Source organism: Pinus tabuliformis, chromosome 8, assembly GCF_031772625.1.
Source record: "Pinus tabuliformis cultivar Carrire ecotype Pingquan chromosome 8, CPIR1, whole genome shotgun sequence".
NCBI classification, from domain to species: Eukaryota; Viridiplantae; Streptophyta; class Pinopsida; order Pinales; family Pinaceae; genus Pinus; species Pinus tabuliformis.
The window spans coordinates 1,412,835,447-1,412,851,562 of NC_142294.1; positions in this window are offsets into that span (position 1 = coordinate 1,412,835,447).

Consider the following 16,116-nt stretch of genomic DNA (forward strand, 5'->3'; position numbering starts at 1 on the left):
GTAAGCGAAGCAAAGCGAATCATCAATTTACGTTGGTTGTCTTTCCGAACCAAAATTGATCATTGATTTTGATATATTTAAATTTAAAGTTTCTTGATATATATGGGCTTAATCTTGATGTATAAGAAACATGCAACACATCAATCGAGATAAACATTAGGCTTCTAAATCTATTTTCCCCTTTTTTCTTTATTTCACATTAGAGTGGATATTTTGTGCACATTTGGTTGATTTCTAAGATTGTTCGTATTATATAGTTAAAGTTCAATAACTTAAATTTCTCTTTCATTTAATTTACATTATTTTTATTAATCATTTCTATTTAAACTATTTTACACGATTTTTGTTTATTAATATAAATTTGTTATAATAATCGGTTTTGAAATAGATTAAAATGATATCGATATAAAATGTTTTCTTTCAAAAGGCATAGTTATATTTAAAGTATTTATGTAAAATATAATAATTACAGGATTTTGATTTGAAAATAAATGGGCATGATTTTGATTGGAAAATAAATGGGTTTTACCATTACCCTCCCATGATGAAGAATAAATAATTAACGGACCAATACACATACCAATAGTTTATAGAACACTAGTTGGATAAGTGATTTATAGACCACTAGGTGGTTTAATAAATTTCATCAAACCTTCATGCAATAATGGGGAGGTGCTACTATATTTCTTTTAAAAATTGTGGGACAAATTTGTTTTAGGTCACCATGTCAACTAATTTTATATTAGTAAAGACTTGTAAATTTTCATGGATATTCCACTAAAAAGTTTGTCACAATAGATCTAATAATATATAATGAAAATATGAAATCTACTCTATGAGTGTTAATTTTTCCTTATGGTTCTAGATTAATTTTAAATCATTGTGTTATTCTTATGCATGAAATATACCAAATACAAAAAATAAAGAATATACACAAATACAATCACTCATAACCATAATAACACATGATATGACCTAGAAAACCCTTTTGGGAGAAAACCTAGTTAGAAGTTGTATTCCACTAGAAAGTTTGTCACAATAAATCTATTAATATATAATGAAAATATGAAATCTACACTATGAGTGTTAATTTTTCCTTATGATTCTAGATTAATTTTAAATCATTGTTTTATTCTTATGCATGAAATATACCAGATACAAAAAATAAAGAGCATACACAAATACAATCACTCACAACCATAATAACGCATGATATGACCTAGAAAACCCTTATGGGAGAAAACCTAGTTAGAAACTGTATTCGACTAGAAAGTTTGTCACAATAGATCTACTAATATATAATGAAAATATGAAATCTACACTATGAGTGTTAATTTTTCCTTATGATTCTAGATTAATTTTAAATCATTGTGTTATTCTTATACATGAAATATACCAAATACAAAAAATAAAGAGCATACACAAATACAATCACTCACAACCATAATAACACATGATATGACCTAGAAAACCCTTATGGGAGAAGACCTAGTTAGAAGCTAAGGCTACTATACTTTGTCTTTCTCTCAATGGAAAGAAATGCAAGTACAAAGTAGTGACACTTATGGTTTGTGGGCTACTACAATACCCAAGCCCTAACTATTTTATTTTTCTATCCACTCTCAACTACTCTACTCATCTATGGAACAAAATGCACTTGAATAGAATGAAATCGCTTTTTCTCTTAGTGACTCAGTTATAAGATAACTCAATAGCAGGCGAGGGCCTAAATTTGACCTGTTCAACCATAAATGTTACAACTTGAACCTTCTAGATTCATCTTCATAGTGCCCATGTTGCTAGCCCCTTTTCAATTAGTAATAGGGGTTGACATGTTAGTGATATGGAATCATCTCATATTATGGTGGTAAATTTGAATAGGTCAATTTTTGAGAGGCATAACTTTCTCATACAAGCTCTTATTGAGGTGATTCTTGTGTGGTTGGAAAGGTACTGACATAGAGATTATGGAATATGGGTACATAATAGGGTAGGGACCACTAAAAGTTTTCATTTAAGGCCTCAAAAATTTCTCATAAAGTTTTTTTTCCTAAAAGTGGGATTACGTGGTAAAAATGACCCTGTAAGTTGATTCCTCCAACTTTTCTAGCCTAAAAGCATTGAGATGGATGAAAAATAATATATTAATCCAATATGGATCACACCTCACAATTTTGGGAGGATTTGGTCCCAAAAATATTTTACTAAATGAGGTGAGGAAACTTTTCCTCTACCTTCTCCTCAAGTACTATTTAGCATTGCTTTGAAGTTATCCTTTCAACCTAATATGCCAAAGGTTATGTTTCTCTTTTCTTGTAGTTCTAGAATTCTTCTGCAGAAATGTATCTCTATTAATTCTACGTACTATTTTGGTGCCAAATCCTCCGTCGAATGTAGGACATATTCTTCCTCTTGATTCAATATAGAAGGACCATATAGTTCCAATTTTTCTACATTCAACACTGAGTAAATTCACATGTATGGGGGTAGAATGCATTGATGGGAATTATCTACAAATTTATACAATATCTCAAAGGGTCAGTGTCACAGATCCTTGATTTTCTTACCAAGACCCTGTAGCCTCTCCTTGTTCAACAATAACCACACTTTGTCTCACACTTTGGATGATTTTTGTGTTCTATGGTAATCCTTCCTAGTATTGAAATTTTCTCATGACTTCTAAAACATCTCCTAGAATTTTGTATGGGTCTACTTGATATTCTCAACAAGTTTTTCTATCCTTAAGGCATTCCCTGTAATATCCCCCTTCACTCTTCCTTGTTTCCCATATGCAATATCCAAAGTTGAAGGTGTCAAATATCAAAAACAAGTTTCAAATGGGGACTTACTAACAGAAGTGTGGACTAATATATTCTAAGAGAATTGTATGTATACCAGATTTTCATCCCAAGTCTTCAGATGTTTCCTGATTGTATTCCCTCAAAAATTGCACAAGAGTCTTATTAAATACTCTTTTTTCCCATCTTTCTACGCATGGAATGTTGTATACCTCTCCAAATTCGTATCCATATTCTCCCATAATGTAGTCCAAAATGCAATGTGAAATCTTGTGTTTCAATATGAAATGATGCTCACTAGTATCTAAAATTTTGTTCATACCTATCCAAAGAACAAGCTTGTTTCTTATTTCCCAATGATGGTTTTTTTAAAGGGCATTAGGATACACATTTACATCATGTAAAACATGTACACAACGCCACATGTACATATAAATTCATATATAATATGTACATAGCATCATATGTATGCAACACTGCATATCCAACATGTGCAGAACACCATATGCACACAACACTGCATATCCATCATGTGTATGGTATAATATGTACACTACACCACATATCCAACATTAACATAGAACCATATATACCTAGCACTGTATACACAATATACATAGAACACTATCTGTACCACCTTTACATAACAATGCATAAAAACATATACACACACTATACATACACGACACTGCATGCGCATAACATCACAGATGCAACATGTACAACATATAGACAACAGTAGTACCACACATCCAAAACCACAAAGTCTCTACCAAACAACTTTTCTTCCAGTGTCTCTTTGACATCCATGCTTATCCTAGCATGGCGTGGATCACGTTGTTTCCATGTTCATGATCCTAATATAATTACCAGATAGCATAAGGTCAAGGTTAAGAGAACTCCATTTCTCTATGCACACCATGCACAACATTGAGAACAATCGTTTCCAACATAGCCAAGGCATCAAATGCCTCAGATTCATCTACTTCACCTTTTCTTTTACCTTTACTACACAACAGTAGTACCACACATCCAAGGCATCAAATGCACTAAGAGAACTCCATTTCTCTATGCACACCGTGCACAACATTGAGAAAAATCATTCCCAACATAGCCAAGGCATCAAATGCCTCAGATTCGTTTACTTCACCTTTTCTTTCACCTTTACTACACAACAATAGTACCACACATCCAAAACCACAAAGTCTCTACCAAACAACTTTTCTTCCAGTGTCTCTTTGACATCCATGCTTATCCTAGCATGGCGTGGATCACGTTGTTTCCATGTTCATGATCCTAATATAATTACCAGAAAGCATAAGGTCAAGGTTAAGAGAACTCCATTTCTTTATGCACACCATGCACAACATTGAGAACAATCGTTCCCAACATAGCCAAGGCATCAAATGCCTCAGATTCGTTTACTTCACCTTTTCTTTTACCTTTCTCATGATTTTCCTATCATCGTCCATTTACCTCAATGGACCCAACCAATCCATCTAGCTGGTGTAAGATTTCCTTCAACTACCCTTATACATGCACTAAGATTCATTTGGACCTTACATAACCTGTTGTGTTTCATTACGCTTTTCCCAAGCTCAATTAACTTCCTCCTTCCAAACTAATTCCCAAGACTAAAAAATTAAAAGGAAAGCACAAGAAAAACAAGAAGAAAACCATGAAACACCAATAGTAACATGAAACCACAAACAAAGTGGCATGGCCATGTATAAGACACAAACAAAACCACAATCAATCACAACAAATCACCAAAATACCAAAATCACAAGACTGAGAACAAACACCGTGACTCAATCCCGATGGTTCCTAAAGCCTCTAAGGGAAAGCTCAACCTGAGCCTTCTTTTATGTTTCATGATAGTCTCTTGCCATGTAATCCTGTACATCATACTATCATAACGCATAACTGTCAGTGCATAAATAAATTTAACAATACACTAGTTACCTTATCTTGATATGCCAAACACGTTGTCTTGTAACTAAACACATCCATGCCATCTCTCAAGGGACTCCAATTCCTTTCACAAATCTAGATATAACTAGATGCCAGTTGTTGTACCTATCAAATACATGTCCATGGATATAGCACATACTCACATAATGTTAGGTGAAATCAAGGTGAAGAAGACTTCCAGTATGCAAATCACTCATTCGTTTGGAATTAGTATTTCCAAAAACAACAAAGGAATTCTTGTCCAATTCCTTTCTTTTACCCCTTTTACCTTGTTGCAATCGAGGCTTACTGTGTACTATCACATCACCCAACTATTAGCTATATAAACACATAAATTGTTACCTTTTCACACTAACACCAAGCATGTTTCGTGCAACTATTTACACATGTCAACCACATGTTCCAAATATCAAGACAGTCATATCTACTAATTTCAAATCAACCTTTACCAAGACTAACAATCATGTCATAATCCATAGTCAACTCATATTCATTAGACATAATGCTACAACTGTCACCTTCTACACTCAAGTACATATCAACTGTCTCAACACATATGTATTAGTACAACCACCAAGAAATCTTATAGACACATACTCATATCATTCAAGTATCAAACATTCAAACGACATATAGACGACATAATAGACACCAAACACTCAAACACCAAATAAAGGACACAATGAAACATTCAAGCACAAAGTAGATGACATATGAAAGCTCATACCTTAATGTATCTCAGGGGAATCTATCTTGCCTGCAAAATCAATCTAGTTAGCATGATATAACTTCACAACACATCCACTCAAACACAAATAAGATCATGATATCCATAACAATAACTAACTAACATGTTCACATGATAAGCTCATAAAAAATTGTCATTCATACATAATAATCACATCTGCATAGTCATTCTATATTATTATGACATAATATCACAACATATTAACTCTACCTAAATGGTATAACCCTAACCATTTGCATAAACCAACCTAAGTTCATATGATACATATAACATCAACATCTTAATGTAATAACCATAATCATCAAGTTACTATAATATAACAACAAAAAGTTATATATCATTCTCATCAACAACATATAACCTAATCATCAAGCTAACTATCATATAACAAGAACAAGTTAACCTATAACATACTCATCAACAACATATAACACAATCATCAAGTTATCTAACCCTAAAACAATGATAGCAATGCATATTGATGGGCCTCTAAATTATATACAAATTAAGGCCCATATAACCTTTATTAAGCACATGAAGGCTATAATAAACCTCTTCTTCTACACTTAATAATGTTTTTTTTAGCTTTAATATTTTCATTAGGAAGGTTTAAAGATAATCGCATATTTGTGCCTAATATTTTATTTTGTAGAATATTGTGAAAATATTGGGCAGATTATGCAGTTTTGGAGGAGGATATAATCTAGGGGCTTTCTCCCTACTATAGGAGGATCAATATTGGATAATAAATGAACAAGATATCATGAAATCATTGACAAATTCTGGAGCTCCAGTGATTGAGACAATCTATGAAGGTGTTCCCTCCCATTTTATGCAGATTCCTAGTGTTGAGAACCAGATCTAATATTTAAGAGATTTTGGATGGGACAGCTTTCTCCTTTAAAGGATAATGCTTCCTCATCATTTCTTATATCTAGAAATTCTAATTTTCCTTAGGGGCATGTATTTTTTAGTCTTCTTGTGGAGAAAACTTGTATTTTTGCAGCTCCACTTTCATTTCTAGCAGGGATGTAATTGGATTGATTGAAATAGTGAAGTTTGGTGCGGGTTTTAGCTTCTAAAGATTGTTCTGCTTGATAGGAATATAATTATCCTTGATTTTTCCAGCTCAAGAGCCTCAAAGCCATTTTTTATAATTTATTTTTCTTCTTTTCACTTCTTATTCACATGCATCTCTTGTTCTTGTTTTTCCTATTTCTGCATTTAGCATTGATGATTTTTTTTACTTAGGATTCGGTTAAATGGTTGAAGTGATTTCTCTTTCAAGTTATTTACAGAGTCACAAGAATTATTTAATCCTTGTAACAACTTTGGAAGGTCATATTCATCATTGAGCTACTTGTATTAGTTTACTTATTCACAAGTCTAAATTTTCTGGAAGTCCCTTGTAGCAAATAGTAGTATTTTTCTGCTATTTTTCAGAATGTGTCAATGAGATTTATTCGAGTTAATTACACTTGTATTAGGTAATAAAATAATTCAAGTTAATAAAAAATTCACCCCATTTCATTTTCACTTGATTAGGTTAGGCATTTGATAGGTTACCTAGTTCACTAGTCCTTGAATTTCTATATTTTAGACTAGTAATTTTCTGTTTTTTTTAGCATATGTTAACTGGGGTATTTTGAAGTGATTCCACTTGAAATAGAGACCTAAGACATCCTACTAAATAAAAAGTATTCCCATCCCATTTTCATTTGATTTACTTGGCATTTAGGTGAGTTATCTCCTCTTGTAGAAATTATGTCTTCTCCTATAGCAAATATGTCTCGTCCCCTAGCTAATCTATAACACCACTTTCCTTCATCAATTTTGATCCCCACTGCAAATATACTTAGTGTAGATGAATAATGAACCCCATCTATTATTTTATGATTAGGTTAAGCTCCTAAGCCACTCCAACCCTTCTTTTTATTCATTACAAAAACATAGTAGGCTTAGTTTCTTTATCACAAGAATGATTCAACTAGGTTATTGATTTACAAGCAAGTGTGAACTAGGTAGATGGTACATGCAATTATGATTGGAGTTTGATGAATTATGCAAGATAAAATAGTTTTTTTTCTTTTTTTCTTTTTCTGCAAGTACATTAACCTTTTTCCTTTCATGAATTTATTAGTTATCATTTACAAGTCAAGCAAGTAGTGTTTCCATTTCTTGCAAATAGAGTAATAATTCCATTTTTTCAATTAGTTTAGACTATGATTTCATGAGATTCACTCCATTACATCATATCAACAAAAGGAGGACACATTGTATGTTGCACATATAGTGTCGATAGCTCTTAAGTTTGTACGAACCCCAGGTTGATAATTAAAGTTGGTAGGCTTGAGAATTGCAACCTTCCTGTTGCAATAATGGGGCTGATCACTTTTTGGCAGTGTTGTCGGGGAGGTGTCAAAGTATGCATTATTTTATTCCCTAGTTGATTCATTTCTTTTACATTTTGCAAAAACAAAAAAAAAAGATTTTCATTAGGCATATTTCATTTCAAAAATAAAATAATTCATAGCATTATCATTCTTATTCAAAAAAAAGAATTACTTCTCCAACACCAACACACCCCCCCCCCATTTGATCACATGGTGAAGTAAGAACCACATCATCATCCACTTTTGCAGGTAGAAGAAGAAGATGTGGCAGATAAGATATAAGAAATGGATGGAGATGATGACAATGAAAAATATCCTCTTAGATTTCCCACTTAAGATATTGATATCAATGTTTGTATGAAGAACATCCCTCCAACTTCCCTTCCCAACTTCCATGGTAGAGGTTAGAGGATCCAGAAACCTTTCTCTTTGAATTTGAAATTGTTTGTAGATCTTATGGCTACTTATTAAACACTCAAAAATTGAGATTGTTTCCAGCAACATTCAAGGTTAGATCTCTTAAATGGTTCATGAGTTTAGGGACTGATTTAATAAGATGATGGAATGATATGCAAAAGATGTTTCTAGAAAAATATAAAGATCATGATCTTAAAGAAGAAATATTTAGAATGAAAAAAAAAAAAGATGAGAGCCTTGAGGATCTAATTGAGAGGTTCATGTATAATTTTGAGAGGGAAAAATTACATCATTTAGGATATGACACACTAAAAACCCTCTTAGAAAAATTAGGTATGAGTGGATTGATCTCCTTAATCTCATGAGTAGAGGTGATGTATACAAATTATCATTTGAAGAAATTTGTGAAACAAAAAAACACATATCAACTCCTGCTTATAAGCCTCAATCTCGGCTTTCAGAAACTCATTCTCTTGTTGAAGGGAAGATAACGTGACAGGGCGTTCTGTAGCAATTGCAGTCTCTGTAGATATTTCAAGTGGATGGGAGGATGGTTGTTTGGTGGCAGCTTCATTATTTATTTCTCCAGCAGGTGGTTCTTGTGTGACAACTGCTGGACCATCGGCTAGTTTTGTAACAGCTATATCCTCTTGAACATGCAAATTCTGCATATCAAGCAACTGAGTGGCTAGTTCTTCTGTAGCAGCAGTATCCTGGGTATCTACACTTTGCTCATTGGCAGGTGGCTCTTGTGTATCAATTATTGAGTCAGTAGCAGTTAGGTCTTGCTTTGTTTCCTGATCATGGTCATCAGCAGGTGGTTCTTGTGTGACACTTGCTGAGACAGTAGCTGATTTAGCTGTATGTTGATTACCCGTTTCCTGTTTATCAGTAGGTGGTTCTTGTGTAACACCTGTTGAATCAGTAGCTGCTATGTCCTGATGTGTTTCCAGATCATGATCGTCAGTAGGTGCTTCTTGTGTAACACCTGCTGGACTAGTAGCTGGTTCTTGTGGGACAACTACCTCTTGGTCATCTAACTTTTGCTCCTCAGCACCTATTGAGTGAGTGGCTGGTTCTTGTGGGGCAGCTACTTCTAGGTCATCTATCTTTTGTTCCTCGGCAGGTGTTGAGTCAGTAGCTGGTTCTTGTGGGGCAGATACTTCTAGGTCGTCTATTTTTAGCTCCTCAGCATGTGGTTCTTGTGTAACACCTGTTGAGTTAGTAGCTGGTTCTTGTGTAATAGCTACATGCTATACATCGTCTTGGGTGTCTACTTTTAATAAGTTAGCAGCTAGTTCTTGTAGAGCAGCTGCGTCTTCTGAAAGGAATGATGTCAAAATCCTGGACGTTTTGCATTTCAGTACCTGAGGGTCAGGAAGGTAGGGATTTGGGGTTTGGTGGGGTATGGGGTTTTAGGATAATGGGTGGGGAATTTGGGCTGGGGGTCTCTATTGTTGCTGCAGAAGACGTCCTCCTCGTATTCGAGGTAAGGAGGCAGGAAAAACAGTGGTTTTTCTTTTATGGATGGCCTTCTCTGGTGTAGGAGGAACATCAGAGGTAATAGCTTGTTTAATTGAGGCCCTTGTTCATCTTTTTGATGAAGGAACAGTAATTTCTTACCTTTTCCTTTTCCTTCTCAGCCTAGCCAGGGGAATGTCTTCGTCTGAATCACCACTGGGGATATGGACAGTGGGAATGGATGATTCAGGTAAATTATGGGACGGGGTTGATGCACTAGTGGGGTCAATTGGACTGGCTGTCACGGATGGTTGAGGATTTTCAGCATTCACTTGGGGAGTCTCAACTGCCGCTTGAGAAATTTCAGCAGTTTCTTGAGGGTTTTCGGCTGCTGGTTGAGTAACTTCAGCAGCTTCCAGGGGGTTTTCGGCTGCTGGTTGAGGGATTTCAGTAGCTTCCTAGGGTGGATTGTTAAGGGGAGGAGGGTTCTGCAGGGCAAAGCCCCTCAGGATTAAGAGCTGAACCAAGCGATAGTGAGTAATGGAGAGGAGTGGGTACTTTGCATCCTTGGAATAATGTGACATATTCTTTAGACACCCAAGTAGATAGTATGGCATATTTAATAAACGACCATGTCTTAAATGATTCAACAACACAAAGTCATGCTGGTACACTACCCGATAACGTCCTTCGCAGGTAAGATAGTGCTTGAAAAACTCTGTAACCTTTGGCCATGGAGGTGGTAATGAATGCAGTGCAGCACCTCTACCGTTAGGTTCGACCCGCTCCCCAGGTAGACGAAAATCTTGCTATGCGTTCAGAATTATGTGTTTACGGCTAAACTAGCGGATGCCATTGGCAGGTAATCCTGAATCCTGTGATATATCCTCCTTTGTTACCGGAATTTGCACTTCCTGAACAGTAGAATAATCTTCCTTTAAATTACGTGCGAATTCCAGGACTTGTTGAGAATCAAATTCCTGGAGCCTCCGCAAGTAATCCACCCAGCCCGATGCAGGAAAATTTGATATGCTTCTAGGTAAAGTTCCAATAGAGCCATTGAACCAGGTTCATTTCGGACAGCGTTACCTCCCATAGTTACTGGTTCGGTAAAATGCACAACATAGCCGAGTCACCGCAGCTGAGACAGAGTAAGATATTGCAAATGGGGTTATGACATAATAAAACAAAAACGAGGTGACGAGACTCGATCGTGTTAAAAAACGATGGTGATTGGCATATCGGGTAATGATTGTAAAACTTTGATATCCCCCCCAACTGCGGCTAAAATGATAGGTTTTGAGTGTACCGCAATTTCGGCAATCATATCAAAATCTTCTCATTAACTATAGTTTAATATTTACACATAAACACGCATACCTCACGTTTTACCTTCGCTTGCTATGCTGAAAGTATATTTTCATCGCTTAGTGGATCACCAATGGTTATTGGAAAGGGTTATAAGATATGAGGGTATTTATATAAAAGGCTTTCTCTATTCACAGGAGGTAATGGTGAATGAACTCAATCATCAGGATGAATGGCTGATTCTCTCAACTGGAAAGTGTTATATATTGATCGCTTTTGAGAGAAGTTGATGCCTTAATTATGAAAAAAAATGGTAAAATTGACGCTTTTTCGGAAAAATGGAAAAAGTCAGTGCTTCAACAATGGAGAAAATGAGGAAAAGTTGGTGTTTCAGCAACGGGGAAAATGGGTAAGAGTTGGTGTTTCAGCAACGGGGAAAATGGGGAAGAGTTGGTGTTTTAGCAACGGGGAAAAGGGGGGAAAAGTTGGTGTTTCAACAACAGCAGAAACTGGTGTTTCAGCAATGGCTGAAACTGGTGTTTCAGTAACGGGAAAAAGAGATGCTACTGTTAAAGACGAATAGGAAAATGTTGTTGATGGATAATGAATTGAAGTGGAATGGCCATGTTTCCCAAACTGAAACCTGATCCTGCTTGTAATGTAATTATTCCTTCAACCAGCCTCTGAATTAAGACCTACAAAATAAATTGTAATATGGAAACCCTTGACAGGGATTATTAGTTAAGTAATCCAATCTAATACTAATACAAAAATAATGCAGAGATTAACTGTAATGAGGGGCAAGAGGCTCCCCCAAAAAGATGTAATGTGAATCTGCCATGCAAGTGGCCTTAAAATCCTCCTTAGAAATTGGTTTCTGGTATAGACGAAGCCGATACCCATTTACTAGCAATGGAGTTCTAGAACCATCAATTGTTAGGAACCTTACTATTCCATTAGGAAAATTAGTATCTATCTCGTAAGGTTCCAACCACCTTGTTCATAGTTTTCCTTGAAAATTTTCAAACCTGGAATCATATAGCAAAGCCTAATTACCTTTTTGGAACTTCTTACGTTTAATAGTTTTGTCATGCCACCTGGTTCTTTGCTGCTGAATCATAGTGGTTTGATGGATGGCATCCAACCTTTTTTTATCCAATTCCTGCAGCTGCTGCAACCTAGTTGTTTGTGCATTTGTGAAATCAAGGTTAATAGTTAAAGCAGTTCTTAAAGTTTTAATTTCAAATTCCACAGGAAAAGCAACACTTTTACCATAAACCAATTCATAGGGTGAAAAACCTGTAGTGTTCCTCCAAGTAGTTCTGTAAGCCCATAATGCCTCAGGCAGTCTTTGAGACCAATCTTTCCTATTCTCCTTCACAGTTTTTGTTAAAATAGCTTCTTTTACATTATTTGTACTTTCCACCTAACCATTAGCTTGGGGGTGGTAAGGTGTAGTCATTTTATGATTGATATGATATTTTTGAAGCATATCTTTGAAACCATGTGAATTGAAAGGAGGTCCTCCACCTGTGACTAATTCTCTAGGCACCCCAAATCTACCGAAGATTTCTTCAAATAAAAAATTTAAAACAAATTCTTCATTAGCTTTGATTAGTGCCTTAGCCTCCACCCATTTAGTCATATAATCTGTACAAACCAATATATAAACTCTTTGGTTGGATGGACGATTGATGGGCCCTACAAAATCTAGAGCCCATCTTTCAAAGGGTTCAAGTAGTACCTGAGGGTTCAGTGGCATTTCATCTCTATGATTGGGTTGGCCCATTATCTGACAATTGTTGTAGGCCCTGACATATTTCTTTGCATCCTTGAAAAGGGAGGGCTAATAATAACCCATCCTGAGAATTTTATGTGCTGTTCTCTTATTAGCAAAATGCCCACCACAAGGGCCATCATGACAAGCCTTCAATATATCATAAACCTCATCTTCTCTAATGCATCTTCGAATCTCCTGATCAAGTCCTGTATGAAAAAGACACCCACTTATCCAGCTGTACCTAGCACTTTGTTGAATGATCCTTCTTTTCTCCCTATGTGATAGGTGTCATGGTAACTTCCCTGCAACCAGATAATTGGCAATGTCTGCATACCATGGTGAGTGAGCAGATACTGCAAACAAATATTCATCAAGAAAGGAATCATCTACTGGAGTATTATCATCAGTTTTTATCCGAGAAAGGAAATCAGCAACTACATTTTCTTTACTTGGTCGATCCAAAATTGTAATATCAAATTCTTGTAGTAACAATAACCACCTGGTAACTCGAGCATTTGTAACAGATTTATTCATTAAATACTTGATATCTGAGTGGTCAGTATGAAAAAAAGTAGGATAACCAATAATATAATGTCGAAATTTATTAATAGCATAAATAACTGCTAAAAATTCTTTCTTGGTAACTGTGTAATTAAGTTCAGTAGGGGTCATATTCTCACTAATGAAGTAGATAGCATAAGGAATATTGTTTTCTTCTTGACCCAAGACAACACCAATTGCAGTATCCGAAGCATCAGGGGATATATGAAAGGGAAGTGCACAATCAGGTCCCCTCAGAATAGGAGTTGTAGACAACTGATGCTTAAGTTCATCAAATGCTTTTTGACAGGCATCAGTCCACTTAAATTCAACATTTTTCATAAGTAACACAAACAAAGGAGAAGCTATTTTAGAAAAAAAATTGATAAATCTTTTGTAATATCCAACGTGTCCTAAAAAACTTCTTACATCAGTTTGTGTTTTAGGAATAGGAAGGGTCTGAATTACCTGTATTTTGGATGGATCCACTTGAATCCCAAGGAATGAAATGAAGTGTCCTAGTACAACTCCTTCGTTCATCATCATATGACATTTTTCGGTACTCAAGGAAAGATTAGCTTGTATGCATTGTTTAAGTACTTTCTCAAGGTTTTGTAGCGCAACTTCAAAAGTCACACCATAGGGAGTGAAATCATCCATAAATATCTCCAAAGAATCATTAAGCATATCAGAAAAAATTCCTATTACTACTCTTTGAATCGTTGTTGGAGCATTACATAGTCCAAATCGGAGAACTCTATAAGCAAAAGTTCCCCAAGGACTAGTAAAAGTGGTCTTGTCTTGATCTTGAGGTGCAATTCTGATTTGGTTATATCCACTAAGACCATCTAAAAAGGAAAAGAATTTCTTCCCTGACAAACTATCCAACACCTCATCAATAAAGGGCAAGGGGAAATGATCTTTTTGGGTGGCTTTGTTTAAAGCTCTATAATCTACACACACTCTCCATTTCTCGTTTTTCTTAGGTACTATTACCAATGGAGAAACCCATTCACTGTCAGATATGGGATATATAAACCCTGCATCAAGCAACTTTTGAAGTTCTTCCTTAACAATTTCCCTCAAGTTGGGACTCATTCGTCGCTAGGGTTGACAGACTGGTCGGGCTCCCTCCTTAATATAGATACGATGAGTACATAATTCAGGAGAGATCCCCTTCATGTATGTATAGTCCCATGCGAATGCTTCCTTGTTCTCACGGAGCAACTCCATTAGATGTTGTTTTTCAGCATCAGATAAATTGGGGTAAATATGTTTAATGTTTTGCCAGGTTCGATTTCTACTGTTATGCTTTTACAGGAGATAACAGTTGATGTTTGAGGTAAATCTTTAGATTTAAGCTTTTGCTGTGTTTCAGGATCCAGAATTGAAGTTAACTGATTATGTGCTTCAGAAGTAATTGAGGAAGGTTCAAAAATAAAATTACTAATTACTTCATCTTCTGTGGTATCTTTAAGAGTTAAGGCTTGTCCAATGGTCAAGATGGGTTGAGTATGATTATCTTCATAGTCTAACCATACATAATCATCATTATTAATCATAGGTGTAGCATGAGGGTACAGTGTAAGCTACTTAGTTTCACAATCATTAGAAATTGTCATTGAACCTGATCTAGAGTTGATAAAAGCATTGCTGTAGCCAGCCAGGGTCTCCCCAAAATCAGAGGATGCCCCCACAACTTTGGTTTAGTCTGTAACACCACAAAGTCAGCTGGGTAATTATAGGATTCAACTGAAATGATCAGGTCTTCAATAACCCCCTCTAGTTTGATTGTGGAACGATCAGCTAATTCTAGGATAGTTGGTGTTTCTATAATTACATTTTTTAATTGTAATAGTTGTGCAGTTTCAAGGGTCATAATGTTTATAGCAGCACCTAGGTCTACCAGAACTCTCGAAACAATTGTTTTTCCGACCTAAACTATGACTGTAGGGTGACCAGGATCACCATATTTTATAGGAGGGACTTTTCCTGACATTAGAGCAACTAGATCTCCCATCACATGAATTGTAAGGGGATCTTTAGCCTTCCTACCAGGTTTCTTGATGCAAATGTCTCTAACGGTTCTGGCATAGATTGGTACATCTCTGAGTGCTTGTAAAAGTGGAATTTTAACATACAGATTATGCAATTCCCCTAAAAGGTTAAAAGCAGGCAGCTCAGGCATCTTAGTGAGAGCCAAGCGCTCAGGGAACGGTGGTTCTGCTGTTTCAGCAGTTCCATTAGAGGATGCCTTGACTATTTCAACATCCTTATTAGATGATTTACTCTGTTCTGCTTCTTCTTTATCAGAGTCGGAAGAGGTAATATCATCTATAATTTGCTCGACTACTCTTCTAGATCGTAAATGAATATCGTTACATTGCATAGGAGATGTAGGTAGGTTCTGAATGTCGATAACTTGCACAGCTTTATTGTTATTAAGGTTAGGGTTCGGTTGTAGAGGCAGTTGAGGCTTCATGGTTTGATTATTTGGTGGGGTACCTGACGGAAGAGAAAGTTGTTGCGGAAACTTAGGAAATTGGTTTGTGAATGGAGTCCGTTGAGCTCTCCAGTTTGGGTTCCATTGGTTAAAATAGGATTGTTGTAGAAGCCAGGGAGTCCACATTGCATGGTCTTCAAAGGGAGGGTTTGTTTTGCTGCATGGGTGGGAAATTCATTTGATTAAAGGGTGGG